Source organism: Accipiter gentilis, unplaced genomic scaffold, assembly GCF_929443795.1.
Source record: "Accipiter gentilis unplaced genomic scaffold, bAccGen1.1, whole genome shotgun sequence".
Lineage (NCBI taxonomy): Eukaryota > Metazoa > Chordata > Aves > Accipitriformes > Accipitridae > Astur > Astur gentilis.
In genome coordinates this window covers 151215-163937 of record NW_026060813.1, presented here as the reverse complement: position 1 = coordinate 163937, position 12723 = coordinate 151215, and positions in this window count along the sequence as shown.

Here is a 12723-nt window from a genome sequence, read left to right as displayed (position 1 = left end):
GCTTGCACAGCCAATAGAGGATAAGATAGTGTCGCGTGAACCGGGGTATTGGACCAATCAGAGTATTGTATAAGGCGCGTGCACAAGCACATAAGGTATATAACTGTGCTAAAAGTTGTAGTACATGGACTTCACTTGATCACATTGGTCTGTGCGTGATTCCCCCTGTGGATCCTCCGCAACGCGTCTCCACGTCCCCCTCCGTCTCCGCGTCCCCAGGCCACTTCCACGTCCCAGTTCATCTTCGCGTCCCAGTCCAGCGCCATGGGAACCCCGCACTGGAGCAGGCTCCTGGCAGGACCTGCAGATCTGTGGAGAGGAGCCTACGGAGCAGGTTTTCTGGCAGGGCTTGTGACCCCGTGGGAAACCCACGCTGGAGAAGTGTGCTGCTGAAGGACTGCACACCGTGGAAAGGACCCACGCTGGAGCAGTTTGTGAAGAACTGCAGCCCGTGCGAAGGACCCACATTGGAGAAGTTCCTGGAGGACTGTCTCCCATGGGAGGGACCCCATGCTGGAGCAGGGGGAGAGTGTGTTGAGCCCTCCCCCTGAGGAGGATGAAGCGGCAGAAAATAACGTGTGATGAGCTGAACGTAAAGCCCATTCCCCATCCCCCTGTGCCACTTGCGGGGCCGGGAGAGAATCCGGGAGTGAAGTTGTGCCCGGGAAGAAGGGAGGGGTGGAGGGAAGGTGTTCTGAGATTTGGTTTTATTTCTCATTACCCTACTCTGGTTGATTTGTAATAAATTGAGTTAAATTTCCCCAAGCTGAGTCTGTTTTGCCTGTGACGGTAATTGGTGAGTGATTTCTCCTGTCCGTATCTCGACCCACAAGCTCTTTGCTATATTTTCTCTCCCCTGTCCAGTTGAGGAGGGGGAGTGATAGAACGGCTTTGATGGGTACCTGGCGTCAAGCCAGGGTCAACCCACCACACACCCATGGGTGTCCCCCAGGTCCAGCTGTGGCGAGGCTCACAGGACCCTCCTCTTCCTCCTGCGGTCGTCGAGGGTCCTGGCTTCCATACCTGGGGGTGAAGCGATGCTGAGCCCATCACTGCTCCCACCCCCGGCCGGGGGGACCAAGGGCTGGGACCCCTCGGCCGTGCGGCAGACAACACCACTGCCACCGCCACCACCACCACCAGCATCGACACCGGCACTGCAACCAGCACCTCTGCCCCTGTGCTGCCTCCTCCTGATGTGCCGCCGGCACCGCCGGCCAGCCCAGCGACTCCTCTTGCGTCTCTTGCGCCGGGGCAGTGAACGGCAGACCCGCCGGCACGTAGCGGTGCTGACGCGGGCCAGTGCTGCTGCAGGGCGGCCGCCCTCCTCCTGTGGGCTGGGGCCGGGTGGCAGCCACGGAGGCCACGCATGGTGGGCCGTCGCCGTGGGGACATTGTGCGTGCGTGGCCGTCGCCGTGGGGACATTGTGATGCCGCCGGTGAGGTTGGCCTTGTAACGCGCCCGTGTCACAAAGGGCCTCCTCCCGGCACCCCTATATAAAGCGGGGCGGTGGGCGCAGAGCCAATACCCTCTGGCAGGGCAGGGCGGCCACCAAAGCCGGGGAGCCGGAATGGCAAGACCTAGGCGAAGCAGGAGCCGAAGCGGGAGCCGGCGCCGACAGCGCCGCCGTGCCACGCGTCGGTTCCGCAGCCGCCCTCGCCGCCAGTACGGGATGAGGCGACGTCAACCCGCGGCGCTCCGCCGCCGGTACAGGAGCCGGCGGCGGCGTGGGACACGCAGCCGAGGCTGCTGAGCAGACCCCAGCACTGGGCGTCTGCGGAGCCAGTGTCCCCAGAAGCCCGGCCACCTCTGACTCTATGATGCCGGACTACTGAGGCCCTGGCTCCACCAATAAAGCTGGAATGATAGCATGAGCTGTGCGTCTCCCTGGTTTCCCTGTGCGCCGGCTGCGCGACCCCCACCGTCGTGTCCCGTGGGTGGGCATCCGCGTCGGATGGGGTGGGGGTGTGCGTGAGTCCCGTGGGTGGGCATCCGCGTCAGATGGGGTTGGGGGTTGTGTGTGTCCCGTGGGTGGGCATCTGCGTCGAATGGGGGGGGGGGGGCGGGGGGATGTCCCGTGCGTACGCCTGTCCAGGACCAGCACGCATCTCCAGGGCTGGAGACGTCCCAGCCTGCCGGCTCCAGGGCTGGCTCTGATCCCCGTCTCCATGTCCCCGTCCATCTCCACGTCCCAACGCATCTCCACGTCCCAGTCCATCTCCACGTCCCAGTCCACCTCCGTGCCCCAGTCCATCTCCACGTCCCCAGGCCACTTCCAAGTCTCAGTCCATCTCCACAGCCCAGTCCATCTCCGTGCCCCAGTACATCTCTGTTGAGGATTTCTTGGCTGGGCAAGGGCATGTGAGCAATCCAGCCGTTAGGTGGGAACGAAGCATAAGTTTACAAAGTGCTGGAGCAGACAAGGACGCTGTGCCCTTGTACACTGGGAAGAAGGAAGATAAGAAGAGCCTGACAAGCAACTCCTGGATGCCGACGAATGAGATAAGTAACTGCTGGACACCTCGTGAAGAAGCTTGCACAGCCAATAGAGGATAAGATAGTGTCGCGTGAACCGGGGTATTGGACCAATCAGAGTATTGTATAAGGCGCGTGCACAAGCACATAAGGTATATAACTGTGCTAAAAGTTGTAGTACATGGACTTCACTTGATCACATTGGTCTGTGCGTGATTCCCCCTGTGGATCCTCCGCAACGCGTCTCCACGTCCCACTCCGTCTCCGCGTCCCCAGGCCACTTCCACGTCCCAGTTCATCTTCGCGTCCCAGTCCAGCGCCATGGGAACCCCGCACTGGAGCAGGCTCCTGGCAGGACCTGCAGATCTGTGGAGAGGAGCCTACGGAGCAGGTTTTCTGGCAGGGCTTGTGACCCCGTGGGAGACCCACGCTGGAGAAGTGTGCTGCTGAAGGACTGCACACCGTGGAAAGGACCCACGCTGGAGCAGTTTGTGAAGAACTGCAGCCCGTGCGAAGGACCCACATTGGAGAAGTTCCTGGAGGACTGTCTCCCATGGGAGGGACCCCATGCTGGAGCAGGGGGAGAGTGTGTTGAGCCCTCCCCCTGAGGAGGATGAAGCGGCAGAAAATAACGTGTGATGAGCTGAACGTAAAGCCCATTCCCCATCCCCCTGTGCCACTTGCGGGGCCGGGAGAGAATCCGGGAGTGAAGTTGTGCCCGGGAAGAAGGGAGGGGTGGAGGGAAGGTGTTCTGAGATTTGGTTTTATTTCTCATTACCCTACTCTGGTTGATTTGTAATAAATTGAGTTAAATTTCCCCAAGCTGAGTCTGTTTTGCCTGTGACGGTAATTGGTGAGTGATTTCTCCTGTCCGTATCTCGACCCACAAGCTCTTTGCTATATTTTCTCTCCCCTGTCCAGTTGAGGAGGGGGAGTGATAGAACGGCTTTGATGGGTACCTGGCGTCAAGCCAGGGTCAACCCACCACACACCCATGGGTGTCCCCCAGGTCCAGCTGTGGCGAGGCTCACAGGACCCTCCTCTTCCTCCTGCGGTCGTCGAGGGTCCTGGCTTCCATACCTGGGGGTGAAGCGATGCTGAGCCCATCACTGCTCCCACCCCCGGCCGGGGGGACCAAGGGCTGGGACCCCTCGGCCGTGCGGCAGACAACACCACTGCCACCGCCACCACCACCACCAGCATCGACACCGGCACTGCAACCAGCACCTCTGCCCCTGTGCTGCCTCCTCCTGATGTGCCGCCGGCACCGCCGGCCAGCCCAGCGACTCCTCTTGCGTCTCTTGCGCCGGGGCAGTGAACGGCAGACCCGCCGGCACGTAGCGGTGCTGACGCGGGCCAGTGCTGCTGCAGGGCGGCCGCCCTCCTCCTGTGGGCTGGGGCCGGGTGGCAGCCACGGAGGCCACGCATGGTGGGCCGTCGCCGTGGGGACATTGTGCGTGCGTGGCCGTCGCCGTGGGGACATTGTGATGCCGCCGGTGAGGTTGGCCTTGTAACGCGCCCGTGTCACAAAGGGCCTCCTCCCGGCACCCCTATATAAAGCGGGGCGGTGGGCGCAGAGCCAATACCCTCTGGCAGGGCAGGGCGGCCACCAAAGCCGGGGAGCCGGAATGGCAAGACCTAGGCGAAGCAGGAGCCGAAGCGGGAGCCGGCGCCGACAGCGCCGCCGTGCCACGCGTCGGTTCCGCAGCCGCCCTCGCCGCCAGTACGGGATGAGGCAACGTCAACCCGCGGCGCGCCGCCGCCGGTACAGGAGCCGGCGGCGGCGTGGGACACGCAGCCGAGGCTGCTGAGCAGACCCCAGCACTGGGCGTCTGCGGAGCCAGTGTCCCCAGAAGCCCGGCCACCTCTGACTCTATGATGCCGGACTACTGAGGCCCTGGCTCCACCAATAAAGCTGGAATGATAGCATGAGCTGTGCGTCTCCCTGGTTTCCCTGTGCGCCGGCTGCGCGACCCCCACCGTCGTGTCCCGTGGGTGGGCATCCGCGTCGGATGGGGTGGGGGTGTGCGTGAGTCCCGTGGGTGGACATCTGTGTCGAATGGGGTGGGGAGGGGAGTGTGTCCCGTGGGTGGGCATCCGCGTCAGATGGGGTTGGGGGTTGTGTGTGTCCCGTGGGTGGGCATCTGCGTCGAATGGGGGGGGGGGGGCGGGGGGATGTCCCGTGCGTACGCCTGTCCAGGACCAGCACGCATCTCCAGGGCTGGAGACGTCCCAGCCTGCCGGCTCCAGGGCTGGGTCTGATCCCCGTCTCCATGTCCCCGTCCATCTCCACGTCCCAACGCATCTCCACGTCCCGGTCCATCTCCACGTCCCAGTCCACCTCCGTGCCCCAGTCCATCTCCACGTCCCCAGGCCACTTCCAAGTCTCAGTCCATCTCCACAGCCCAGTCCATCTCCGTGCCCCAGTACATCTCTGTTGAGGATTTCTTGGCTGGGCAAGGGCATGTGAGCAATCCAGCCGTTAGGTGGGAACGAAGCATAAGTTTACAAAGTGCTGGAGCAGACAAGGACGCTGTGCCCTTGTACACTGGGAAGAAGGAAGATAAGAAGAGCCTGACAAGCAACTCCTGGATGCCGACGAATGAGATAAGTAACTGCTGGACACCTCGTGAAGAAGCTTGCACAGCCAATAGAGGATAAGATAGTGTCGCGTGAACCGGGGTATTGGACCAATCAGAGTATTGTATAAGGCGCGTGCACAAGCACATAAGGTATATAACTGTGCTAAAAGTTGTAGTACATGGACTTCACTTGATCACATTGGTCTGTGCGTGATTCCCCCTGTGGATCCTCCGCAACGCATCTCCACGTCCCACTCCGTCTCCGCGTCCCCAGGCCACTTCCACGTCCCAGTTCATCTTCGCGTCCCAGTCCAGCGCCATGGGAACCCCGCACTGGAGCAGGCTCCTGGCAGGACCTGCAGATCTGTGGAGAGGAGCCTACGGAGCAGGTTTTCTGGCAGGGCTTGTGACCCCGTGGGAGACCCACGCTGGAGAAGTGTGCTGCTGAAGGACTGCACACCGTGGAAAGGACCCACGCTGGAGCAGTTTGTGAAGAACTGCAGCCCGTGCGAAGGACCCACATTGGAGAAGTTCCTGGAGGACTGTCTCCCATGGGAGGGACCCCATGCTGGAGCAGGGGGAGAGTGTGTTGAGCCCTCCCCCTGAGGAGGATGAAGCGGCAGAAAATAACGTGTGATGAGCTGAACGTAAAGCCCATTCCCCATCCCCCTGTGCCACTTGCGGGGCCGGGAGAGAATCCGGGAGTGAAGTTGTGCCCGGGAAGAAGGGAGGGGTGGAGGGAAGGTGTTCTGAGATTTGGTTTTATTTCTCATTACCCTACTCTGGTTGATTTGTAATAAATTGAGTTAAATTTCCCCAAGCTGAGTCTGTTTTGCCTGTGAGGGTAATTGGTGAGTGATTTCTCCTGTCCGTATCTCGACCCACAAGCTCTTTGCTATATTTTCTCTCCCCTGTCCAGTTGAGGAGGGGGAGTGATAGAACGGCTTTGATGGGTACCTGGCGTCAAGCCAGGGTCAACCCACCACACACCCATGGGTGTCCCCCAGGTCCAGCTGTGGCGAGGCTCACAGGACCCTCCTCTTCCTCCTGCGGTCGTCGAGGGTCCTGGCTTCCATACCTGGGGGTGAAGCGATGCTGAGCCCATCACTGCTCCCACCCCCGGCCGGGGGGACCAAGGGCTGGGACCCCTCGGCCGTGCGGCAGACAACACCACTGCCACCGCCACCACCACCACCAGCATCGACACCGGCACTGCAACCAGCACCTCTGCCCCTGTGCTGCCTCCTCCTGATGTGCCGCCGGCACCGCCGGCCAGCCCAGCGACTCCTCTTGCGTCTCTTGCGCCGGGGCAGTGAACGGCAGACCCGCCGGCACGTAGCGGTGCTGACGCGGGCCAGTGCTGCTGCAGGGCGGCCGCCCTCCTCCTGTGGGCTGGGGCCGGGTGGCAGCCACGGAGGCCACGCATGGTGGGCCGTCGCCGTGGGGACATTGTGCGTGCGTGGCCGTCGCCGTGGGGACATTGTGATGCCGCCGGTGAGGTTGGCCTTGTAACGCGCCCGTGTCACAAAGGGCCTCCTCCCGGCACCCCTATATAAAGCGGGGCGGTGGGCGCAGAGCCAATACCCTCTGGCAGGGCAGGGCGGCCACCAAAGCCGGGGAGCCGGAATGGCAAGACCTAGGCGAAGCAGGAGCCGAAGCGGGAGCCGGCGCCGACAGCGCCGCCGTGCCACGCGTCGGTTCCGCAGCCGCCCTCGCCGCCAGTACGGGATGAGGCGACGTCAACCCGCGGCGCGCCGCCGCCGGTACAGGAGCCGGCGGCGGCGTGGGACACGCAGCCGAGGCTGCTGAGCAGACCCCAGCACTGGGCGTCTGCGGAGCCAGTGTCCCCAGAAGCCCGGCCACCTCTGACTCTATGATGCCGGACTACTGAGGCCCTGGCTCCACCAATAAAGCTGGAATGATAGCATGAGCTGTGCGTCTCCCTGGTTTCCCTGTGCGCCGGCTGCGCGACCCCCACCGTCGTGTCCCGTGGGTGGGCATCCGCGTCGGATGGGGTGGGGGTGTGCGTGAGTCCCGTGGGTGGACATCTGTGTCGAATGGGGTGGGGGGGGAGTGTGTCCCGTGGGTGGGCATCCGCGTCAGATGGGGTTGGGGGTTGTGTGTGTCCCGTGGGTGGGCATCTGCGTCGAATGGGGGGGGGGGGGGGGCGGGGGGATGTCCCGTGCGTACGCCTGTCCAGGACCAGCACGCATCTCCAGGGCTGGAGACGTCCCAGCCTGCCGGCTCCAGGGCTGGGTCTGATCCCCGTCTCCATGTCCCCGTCCATCTCCACGTCCCAACGCATCTCCACGTCCCGGTCCATCTCCACGTCCCAGTCCACCTCCGTGCCCCAGTCCATCTCCACGTCCCCAGGCCACTTCCAAGTCTCAGTCCATCTCCACAGCCCAGTCCATCTCCGTGCCCCAGTACATCTCTGTTGAGGATTTCTTGGCTGGGCAAGGGCATGTGAGCAATCCAGCCGTTAGGTGGGAACGAAGCATAAGTTTACAAAGTGCTGGAGCAGACAAGGACGCTGTGCCCTTGTACACTGGGAAGAAGGAAGATAAGAAGAGCCTGACAAGCAACTCCTGGATGCCGACGAATGAGATAAGTAACTGCTGGACACCTCGTGAAGAAGCTTGCACAGCCAATAGAGGATAAGATAGTGTCGCGTGAACCGGGGTATTGGACCAATCAGAGTATTGTATAAGGCGCGTGCACAAGCACATAAGGTATATAACTGTGCTAAAAGTTGTAGTACATGGACTTCACTTGATCACATTGGTCTGTGCGTGATTCCCCCTGTGGATCCTCCGCAACGCATCTCCACGTCCCACTCCGTCTCCGCGTCCCCAGGCCACTTCCACGTCCCAGTTCATCTTCGCGTCCCAGTCCAGCGCCATGGGAACCCCGCACTGGAGCAGGCTCCTGGCAGGACCTGCAGATCTGTGGAGAGGAGCCTACGGAGCAGGTTTTCTGGCAGGGCTTGTGACCCCGTGGGAGACCCACGCTGGAGAAGTGTGCTGCTGAAGGACTGCACACCGTGGAAAGGACCCACGCTGGAGCAGTTTGTGACACGCAGGCAGCTCGTGCGAAGGACCCACATTGGAGAAGATGTTCCCTGGAGGACCCTGTCTCCCATGGGAGGGACCCATGCTGGAGCCCTCCCCCTGAGGAGTGATGAAGCCCCCCGGCAGAAAGAAAATAACGTGTGATGAGCTGAACGTAAAGCCCAATCCCCATCCCCCTGTGCCACTTGCGGGGCCGGGAGAGAATCCGGGAGTGAAGTTGTGCCCGGGAAGAAGGGAGGGGTGGAGGGAAGGTGTTCTGAGATTTGGTTTTATTTCTCATTACCCTACTCTGGTTGATTTGTAATAAATTGAGTTAAATTTCCCCAAGCTGAGTCTGTTTTGCCTGTGACGGTAATTGGTGAGTGATTTCTCCTGTCCGTATCTCGACCCACAAGCTCTTTGCTATATTTTCTCTCCCCTGTCCAGCTGAGGAGGGGGAGTGATAGAACGGCTTTGATGGGTACCTGGCGTCAAGCCAGGGTCAACCCACCACACACCCATGGGTGTCCCCCAGGTCCAGCTGTGGCGAGGCTCACAGGACCCTCCTCTTCCTCCTGCGGTCGTCGAGGGTCCTGGCTTCCATACCTGGGGGTGAAGCGATGCTGAGCCCATCACTGCTCCCACCCCCGGCCGGGGGGACCAAGGGCTGGGACCCCTCGGCCGTGCGGCAGACAACACCACTGCCACCGCCACCACCACCACCAGCATCGACACCGGCACTGCAACCAGCACCTCTGCCCCTGTGCTGCCTCCTCCTGATGTGCCGCCGGCACCGCCGGCCAGCCCAGCGACTCCTCTTGCGTCTCTTGCGCCGGGGCAGTGAACGGCAGACCCGCCGGCACGTAGCGGTGCTGACGCGGGCCAGTGCTGCTGCAGGGCGGCCGCCCTCCTCCTGTGGGCTGGGGCCGGGTGGCAGCCACGGAGGCCACGCATGGTGGGCCGTCGCCGTGGGGACATTGTGCGTGCGTGGCCGTCGCCGTGGGGACATTGTGATGCCGCCGGTGAGGTTGGCCTTGTAACGCGCCCGTGTCACAAAGGGCCTCCTCCCGGCACCCCTATATAAAGCGGGGCGGTGGGCGCAGAGCCAATACCCTCTGGCAGGGCAGGGCGGCCACCAAAGCCGGGGAGCCGGAATGGCAAGACCTAGGCGAAGCAGGAGCCGAAGCGGGAGCCGGCGCCGACAGCGCCGCCGTGCCACGCGTCGGTTCCGCAGCCGCCCTCGCCGCCAGTACGGGATGAGGCGACGTCAACCCGCGGCGCGCCGCCGCCGGTACAGGAGCCGGCGGCGGCGTGGGACACGCAGCCGAGGCTGCTGAGCAGACCCCAGCACTGGGCGTCTGCGGAGCCAGTGTCCCCAGAAGCCCGGCCACCTCTGACTCTATGATGCCGGACTACTGAGGCCCTGGCTCCACCAATAAAGCTGGAATGATAGCATGAGCTGTGCGTCTCCCTGGTTTCCCTGTGCGCCGGCTGCGCGACCCCCACCGTCGTGTCCCGTGGGTGGGCATCCGCGTCGGATGGGGTGGGGGTGTGCGTGAGTCCCGTGGGTGGACATCTGTGTCGAATGGGGTGGGGGGGGAGTGTGTCCCGTGGGTGGGCATCCGCGTCAGATGGGGTTGGGGGTTGTGTGTGTCCCGTGGGTGGGCATCTGCGTCGAATGGGGGGGGGGGGGGGGCGGGGGGATGTCCCGTGCGTACGCCTGTCCAGGACCAGCACGCATCTCCAGGGCTGGAGACGTCCCAGCCTGCCGGCTCCAGGGCTGGGTCTGATCCCCGTCTCCATGTCCCCGTCCATCTCCACGTCCCAACGCATCTCCACGTCCCGGTCCATCTCCACGTCCCAGTCCACCTCCGTGCCCCAGTCCATCTCCACGTCCCCAGGCCACTTCCAAGTCTCAGTCCATCTCCACAGCCCAGTCCATCTCCGTGCCCCAGTACATCTCTGTTGAGGATTTCTTGGCTGGGCAAGGGCATGTGAGCAATCCAGCCGTTAGGTGGGAACGAAGCATAAGTTTACAAAGTGCTGGAGCAGACAAGGACGCTGTGCCCTTGTACACTGGGAAGAAGGAAGATAAGAAGAGCCTGACAAGCAACTCCTGGATGCCGACGAATGAGATAAGTAACTGCTGGACACCTCGTGAAGAAGCTTGCACAGCCAATAGAGGATAAGATAGTGTCGCGTGAACCGGGGTATTGGACCAATCAGAGTATTGTATAAGGCGCGTGCACAAGCACATAAGGTATATAACTGTGCTAAAAGTTGTAGTACATGGACTTCACTTGATCACATTGGTCTGTGCGTGATTCCCCCTGTGGATCCTCCGCAACGCATCTCCACGTCCCACTCCGTCTCCGCGTCCCCAGGCCACTTCCACGTCCCAGTTCATCTTCGCGTCCCAGTCCAGCGCCATGGGAACCCCGCACTGGAGCAGGCTCCTGGCAGGACCTGCAGATCTGTGGAGAGGAGCCTACGGAGCAGGTTTTCTGGCAGGGCTTGTGACCCCGTGGGAGACCCACGCTGGAGAAGTGTGCTGCTGAAGGACTGCACACCGTGGAAAGGACCCACGCTGGAGCAGTTTGTGAAGAACTGCAGCCCGTGCGAAGGACCCACATTGGAGAAGTTCCTGGAGGACTGTCTCCCATGGGAGGGACCCCATGCTGGAGCAGGGGGAGAGTGTGTTGAGCCCTCCCCCTGAGGAGGATGAAGCGGCAGAAAATAACGTGTGATGAGCTGAACGTAAAGCCCATTCCCCATCCCCCTGTGCCACTTGCGGGGCCGGGAGAGAATCCGGGAGTGAAGTTGTGCCCGGGAAGAAGGGAGGGGTGGAGGGAAGGTGTTCTGAGATTTGGTTTTATTTCTCATTACCCTACTCTGGTTGATTTGTAATAAATTGAGTTAAATTTCCCCAAGCTGAGTCTGTTTTGCCTGTGACGGTAATTGGTGAGTGATTTCTCCTGTCCGTATCTCGACCCACAAGCTCTTTGCTATATTTTCTCTCCCCTGTCCAGCTGAGGAGGGGGAGTGATAGAACGGCTTTGATGGGTACCTGGTGTCAAGCCAGGGTCAACCCACCACACACCCATGGGTGTCCCCCAGGTCCAGCTGTGGCGAGGCTCACAGGACCCTCCTCTTCCTCCTGCGGTCGTCGAGGGTCCTGGCTTCCATACCTGGGGGTGAAGCGATGCTGAGCCCATCACTGCTCCCACCCCCGGCCGGGGGGACCAAGGGCTGGGACCCCTCGGCCGTGCGGCAGACAACACCACTGCCACCGCCACCACCACCACCAGCATCGACACCGGCACTGCAACCAGCACCTCTGCCCCTGTGCTGCCTCCTCCTGATGTGCCGCCGGCACCGCCGGCCAGCCCAGCGACTCCTCTTGCGTCTCTTGCGCCGGGGCAGTGAACGGCAGACCCGCCGGCACGTAGCGGTGCTGACGCGGGCCAGTGCTGCTGCAGGGCGGCCGCCCTCCTCCTGTGGGCTGGGGCCGGGTGGCAGCCACGGAGGCCACGCATGGTGGGCCGTCGCCGTGGGGACATTGTGCGTGCGTGGCCGTCGCCGTGGGGACATTGTGATGCCGCCGGTGAGGTTGGCCTTGTAACGCGCCCGTGTCACAAAGGGCCTCCTCCCGGCACCCCTATATAAAGCGGGGCGGTGGGCGCAGAGCCAATACCCTCTGGCAGGGCAGGGCGGCCACCAAAGCCGGGGAGCCGGAATGGCAAGACCTAGGCGAAGCAGGAGCCGAAGCGGGAGCCGGCGCCGACAGCGCCGCCGTGCCACGCGTCGGTTCCGCAGCCGCCCTCGCCGCCAGTACGGGATGAGGCGACGTCAACCCGCGGCGCGCCGCCGGCGGTACAGGAGCCGGCGGCGGCGAGGGACACGCAGCCGAGGCTGCTGAGCAGACCCCAGCACTGTGCGTCTGCGGAGCCAGTGTCCCCAGAAGCCCGGCCACCTCTGACTCTATGATGCCGGACTACTGAGGCCCTGGCTCCACCAATAAAGCTGGAATGATAGCATGAGCTGTGCGTCTCCCTGGTTTCCCTGTGCGCCGGCTGCGCGACCCCCACCGTCGTGTCCCGTGGGTGGGCATCCGCGTCGGATGGGGTGGGGGTGTGCGTGAGTCCCGTGGGTGGACATCTGTGTCGAATGGGGTGGGGGGGGAGTGTGTCCCGTGGGTGGGCATCCGCGTCAGATGGGGTTGGGGGTTGTGTGTGTCCCGTGGGTGGGCATCTGCGTCGAATGGGGGGGGGGGGGGGCGGGGGGATGTCCCGTGCGTACGCCTGTCCAGGACCAGCACGCATCTCCAGGGCTGGAGACGTCCCAGCCTGCCGGCTCCAGGGCTGGGTCTGATCCCCGTCTCCATGTCCCCGTCCATCTCCACGTCCCAACGCATCTCCACGTCCCGGTCCATCTCCACGTCCCAGTCCACCTCCGTGCCCCAGTCCATCTCCACGTCCCCAGGCCACTTCCAAGTCTCAGTCCATCTCCACAGCCCAGTCCATCTCCGTGCCCCAGTACATCTCTGTTGAGGATTTCTTGGCTGGGCAAGGGCATGTGAGCAATCCAGCCGTTAGGTGGGAACGAAGCATAAGTT